Source organism: Numida meleagris, chromosome 6 (genome assembly GCF_002078875.1).
Source record: "Numida meleagris isolate 19003 breed g44 Domestic line chromosome 6, NumMel1.0, whole genome shotgun sequence".
Classification (NCBI taxonomy): Eukaryota; Metazoa; Chordata; class Aves; order Galliformes; family Numididae; genus Numida; species Numida meleagris.
This window is the reverse complement of record NC_034414.1, coordinates 2,343,603-2,349,602: the sequence shown is the minus strand read 5'-3', so window position 1 is coordinate 2,349,602 and position 6,000 is coordinate 2,343,603.

The window sequence follows — 6,000 nt, the reverse complement described above, 5'->3', positions numbered from 1 at the left end:
TGCTTCTTTAAGCTGTGCTTTGTCTTGGCATTGACGCTGAGGGTCGATAGAGGGAAGCAGCGCGCATCTTCTGCCAGATACGGCTCCTCAGACAGGAATTGGGGGGGTGTACTTCTAGTAGCTTAAGCTAGGTTGTTCATTATGTATGAAATTGCCTTTTTAAAAAGGAGCTTATCACCTTCATTGTTCCCTGTCTCTGTTCAGTGATAAATGGTGCTGTTGTTTCACTCACTGCCAGCTGTTATTCTGCTGCTGCTTCCTCAGTGCGGTGGCTGGGTGTTTGCCCACACCCTTAGCTCTGTGCTGCAGCCACCCCCTGCAGCCTCACCGTTCTCTCGAGCAGTCACACGTAGTTCTCCATTAGAACAAACGTGAACATTGCAGAAACACGGTGAGTCACCTGCATGTCAACGACACAAGGCTCACAAAGCTTTTGTGTTGTGGAAAAGGATTCCTTTGTCAGCTTTTAAACGCCCCTATTCATTTATCTCTAAAAATAAGCCTTCTTTGCTGTGTTCAGATACAGTGCTGTAAATACTATCTCTCACCTGTGCTGCCAAGCTATAATGAAGGTGCTTCCAAGCATTTATCACAAACAGAATGTACAAAGAGAGAAAGATGCAATTTCTTTTTCCGGCTTATTTTGCAGTCAATACTTCTCCTCCTTGCGATTAGCAGTGACTCAAGACGCTTGATATTACATTGTCTATTGCCATTTAAGATATTTGAGCTAGAAGTGTATTCATAATAACTGTACCAAAACAGATCCACGCAGTCTGGCTCTTGCTTTAAAGAAGCACCTTCTGTGTACATAGAGCACGCTCCTCCAGGATGGCTGAGAGTGAGATGGAGAACAGTAACCCCCATCGCTAGTAACTACTGATAGGATGAGAGGCAATGGCCTTAAGTTGTGCCAGGGGATGTTCAGGTTAGATTTTAGGAACAACTTATAGTCAGAAGGAGCGGTGAGGCACTGGCACAGGCTGCCCAGGGGGTGGTGGAGTCACCATCCCTGCAGGTGTTCAAGAACCATGGAGATGTGGTGCTGAGGGACGTGGTCAGGGGGCACGGGGGGTGGTTAGGGGTTGGACTTGGGGATCTTAAGGTCTTTTCCAACCGTCATATTTCTATGATCAGATCCAGGGACTTCCAGTCAAACAAATACAATAAGCGAGTATGAAGCAGGATGGACACCAGAAAGTCAAATGAGTGCTTTGTGATGGAAGAGACAAGAACTATACCTGCTTCTTTCAGTGGGAGCTGAATTGTGACCGTTTAATTTTGTGAATTCAGGCTCTCCAGCTAGTCTGTGACGGTGAAGGGAGCACCACTGTCACCTCCCACCCGGAACCACACCAGCTATGCTGTCAAAGAATTTGATGGCTTCCTGCAGTGCCCTATCAGCTCCACCCACCAGCTTCAGCATGGCCAAGAAAGCTGGCGCAGGACTGGGCAGTATGGCTCTGTTACATTATCATGCTAAACACGGGTCAGGAAGAAACACAAGTTCTCTGTTTGTGGCTTGTAGCAGTCAGAAGGATCAACACGACAGAAAAGGCATTACAAAACAAGTGGCAGGAGCAGCACGATAGCAAGGTGCTACAAAGGAAGGGAAGTAGATTGCTCACCTGTATCAGAAGATTCTGGGTTTGCAGGGAAAAGCTTCCACCAAAGAGAGATCTCCAGAAAAAGATCCCTCCTCAGCGGTAGTCAGCCCTTAAATGAGGCCTAAGATGTGAATTGCCTTCAGCTGTGCTGCCAGGGCTGACTAGGTCTTTCCTCCAGGTGCTCAATCAGTGGTTCAGGCCGGGACTCAGCAGTTCCCACACAGTGGCTGTTGATTGATAATGTCAGCACCAGACAGTAAATTAGATCCTGAAGCAGTGCGGCATCGCCTTTTCAGCAGAGAATTAGACCTGCCAAACCATAAGTGATAATAGATTGGCATTTAATTGGAGCCCACATCCAAATCAAGCAGTGGAACCAGCTCTATACGTCTGCGGGCTGGCTCTGAAGGTTGTCTGAGTCACTCTAACTCAATGGGGATGTAAACAGTAGGACTGAAAAAAACAATCTATCAGCCTAAGGACAAACAAGGGGTTTAACGATTCTATAAGTACACAAACTATCTGGTTTTAAACTTTTACTGCATATAAATATTGACACTTGAGTAGTCAAATCCTTCACTGCTCATGGAAAGAAACAACATGCGCTGAAGACACTACGCCACAGTCTCTGGAAGAGCACACGCTGGGAGCTGTCAGGTAGACCACCCTTTGGTAATAGTGACCTGAAGGGAATCAGATTTGGGACTGACGTACACTTAAAGGCTCGTATTTTGAGACTGTTTTTTACAGGATGGCTTAAACTGGGAACATATGGAAGAGGTGTGATGTGTGCATTTGTTGATGCTTCGTGTGGTTTAACCAGCGAGGACCTTACTTGGAGCTGTCCTGGTTTATAATAGGAAAATAAAGCTGTTGAGCTCCCAGTCAAACAAACCCTTGCTGGTATGAGCAGCATTTCCACTAAGGATTCTTTTTTCCTTCCACAGCAACGCCCGCCTTCCTACTGGTGGCAATAATTCCCCCACTGGGAGATGTGCCAATCTAAACAACAACAGCAACAAAGGAAGAGCTGCCGATAAGAGTGCAGCGATAGAGGAAAGCAAACCATCAGTAGTGCGGTCTGAATACGGCGTGTCCTGACTGCTACCCGCAAGCAGAGACCTACTGTCAAACATGGATTGTTGTTGTTAGGGTGTGAGAAACCACTGATCACAAACTCCAAAATTTCCCAAGAACTCCTACACACCAGTACAGGGAAAAGAGGTGGACCACGGTGTGCTTAAAGAGATGATATCGATCCAAAGCATGAGTTGGCACTGCTGGGGAACGATGCCAAGAATATCCTCCTCCTCTTTAATTGATGGGCCGTCTAGGATTTTGAATTAAGACAACTGCTACGGGAGGAAAGCCCACGCTGTGGTTGCCATTTTTCAGGAAAGGTGGCCAGGATGGACATTTCCAGAAGTGAACTGGGGTGGTCTCTGCGGAGAGACGCTGAACTCCTGGCATGCACAGTTATTTCTAAGAGATGACCCATTCATCCCAAAAAGGGAATGAAAACCACAGCGAACTCATGTTCCCTGTCATCAGCCATGCAGGGCAGGTCAGGCACTGGGATGTCATGGCAGACACCCCAAAACTGATGCTCCAAGAAGCATGAGGATTGAGCTGCAGCTTCCAAACTCATCTCTTTGCCCACCAGCCTGACCTCTTGTCTCCACTCAGAGCCAAAAACTGCTGGCATGAGGCAATACGAGATCTGGGATATGGGATTTCTCCTACAGCACTATGGAAGTAGTAAGGATTAGGTCAGAGAAGGCTCTTGCAGGGAAAGGATGTGTGGGGTGAAGCCTTGGCCGGCTTGGGGTGGATGTGTCCATCCCAGCCAGCAGCTATTCATTATTTTCTATCACGCTGAAGCTGCATCTTTCATCTAAAATGATCTTTTAAGAGCCTTCTGCTTTCCTTATCAGATTGTTCTGCACTTCAAAACTAACGGCAGCTCCCGGCCAGGCCACAGAAGCAGAGATTATTTTCTCCCTGCTGAGTGTTTGGTGGGGATGAGTGCTCTCCTTTACAGCCAGCTCTCGGCCAGTTTTAATAGCACCGATCCGCATTCATCACACAGAGGCAAATTAATGGCCTTCTCCCACCGAAAGTCCTAATTTTGTTGAACTTCTTCTAGGGCTGCTCTGAGAATTTCCATTCCTGCTACAAAAAAAGAAATTTCTAGCAGCTGCTGCTGCTGATATTTAATTTTCCCTTATATAAAGCACAAAGATGAAAAGATCTTTCATGAGAAATCAGAGAGGGAGCTGATGGGCAGTGATCTGCTCTGGGTCTGGCACCCAGACACCTGACCACGTTAAACAACAAGCAGCCCTGATACCCTACGCTCCCTAATTGCGGTGTGTCATTCCATAACCCCCCAGTCTATAGTAAGTGATCAAAACCATTGGAGACGCACTGAGGTTTCAGCTGAACTCCCACCCATTTCCCACTTTTTGTCCAATTTGGGAGGCTCTAAAATCAACCCCAGGTGCAAATAGGATTTAATTCCAAAGCCGCAAATACAAATCCCCTTGGCCAACTCTTCCTGCCATTCCCGAGGGAAATCAGCCAAGTCACTTGGATCTGCTGAGTCCTCCAGCTGGAGGACCAAACCAAATTTGCTGCTGAAATCAGCGGGCAGCACGGAGACCGGTGTCTGCATCATGAGGTGATTTTGGAGCACGTTTGAGGCCCCCCGAAACCTCCCAATTCCTGGTCCATCGCTATGGGAACCCCACGCTGCAAGAAACCAAAGCTCCTGGCCACCAATCAGCCCCATCCAAGCATCAGCCAGCCCTCGAGGTCAACAGCCCAATGATCCCCGGCCTTAATTTCAGCTCATTACCACCAAGTTGGTCATAATGTTATTGCAGAAGGTAAAGGAAACAAAGTGGACATCGATAAGGTTCTTTGCCACTCAGCAGCCTCTCAGATCCCATTAGAAGTCCTTTGTTATGAACTTGATCTTGTAACTGAAATCGATATCGTATGGTGTAACTACGATGTGGTGATCAACAGCCAGTAAGATTTATTCTTCCCCAGCCCTAGAATCTGTCAAAACGTTGCTAAAATCTTGATCTGCACATCAGTAAACTGGGATGAAATGATTTGGGAGTCGTTTCCAAAGTCCATTTCCATTTCCAAGTGGGAAACCGCTCTCTGGCTGCAACAAGATGGGACCAGGCGGGTGGGAAGAAGGAGCAAATATCTTACCAAAGAAGAGACGCAGCCCCAAAACAGTAGCACTCGCATATGCTTCAGCCTTCACCAATGAACAATATTTTGTAGGTGCTGCGTAGCATTTCGTGACACCATTGTATCTCAGTGGCACTGCTACCAGGTCTTGACGTTAGCCCCAGTGCAATGGGAAAGGCACTGAGCAGGACAAAAGGGTTTCCCAGAGATCTCATTTGTGCAGCAATATCTACTCTGTAAACATGAGATCTGGGAGGAAAATAGTTTTCAAGGCTTCGCCAATGCGAGTCCAGGAGAAAAAAAGCAGAGAAATGGGATGATAGCCTCGCTCTTTGCTCTGTGAGGGCTGCTCCTCTACTCACTCAGCCTACATTTTTGGGCACCAGTTGGGTTTGCGGCCGGGCTGAAGCCAAACCTTAGCAAAGCCCAGCTGCTAAAAGCTACGCACGTGGCTCCAGCCACACGTTTCTCCTCTTACGTCAAGATTTCTGTACAGTGCAACATCCCCATTGCCACCTCCCCCCCCTGGAGCCCCTCCAGCACTGAGCTTTGAGGAGCAGATGGAGAGCCACAAAGTGGCTGCGAAGAACTCCCAGTCAGAAGAAAATACGTATGTTTCTGTGTGTTTCTTTATTTCCCCCCTTTGCAATCCCCCCAGAGCTCTTGGCTGGCAGCCCCAGCACTCAGCACTCACATTTCTGGGGGGTGTGTAATTTCTCCTTGCTCCATATGCAGTGCAGGAGCAGCTCCATCACTTCTTCCATGGGCCTGAAAGCTGCTTCACACCGCAGCCCCAAGGCCGTGGGAAACCCTCTCACCACCAACTGCAGCTCTTTTATCACCCCCCAAAAACCCAAAAACAGAACAGCTCCCACTTTTGGGAGAGTAAACTGTAAATCTCTTTTTGTAAAAAGAGCCCTTTAATCGCTATTTCTAACGTCAGCAAATCATCCTACCAAGTCCCACCAATGACACAGCAAAAATAAGTTGTTTGGCTTGGCTCGTCCTCTCCTAAAAAAAGCTCTTCTCTGACCTTTTGCATCCAGCTTGGGACTTGGCTCCACCTGCCCCAGTGCCTCTGCATGATTCCAGCACAGCTGGAGCCTCTGCCACTGCTTCCGTGCAGCTACCCCGACTTTAATCTCACTATTCGAGCGCAGCCATCGCCTGTATTGCCTCAAACCTG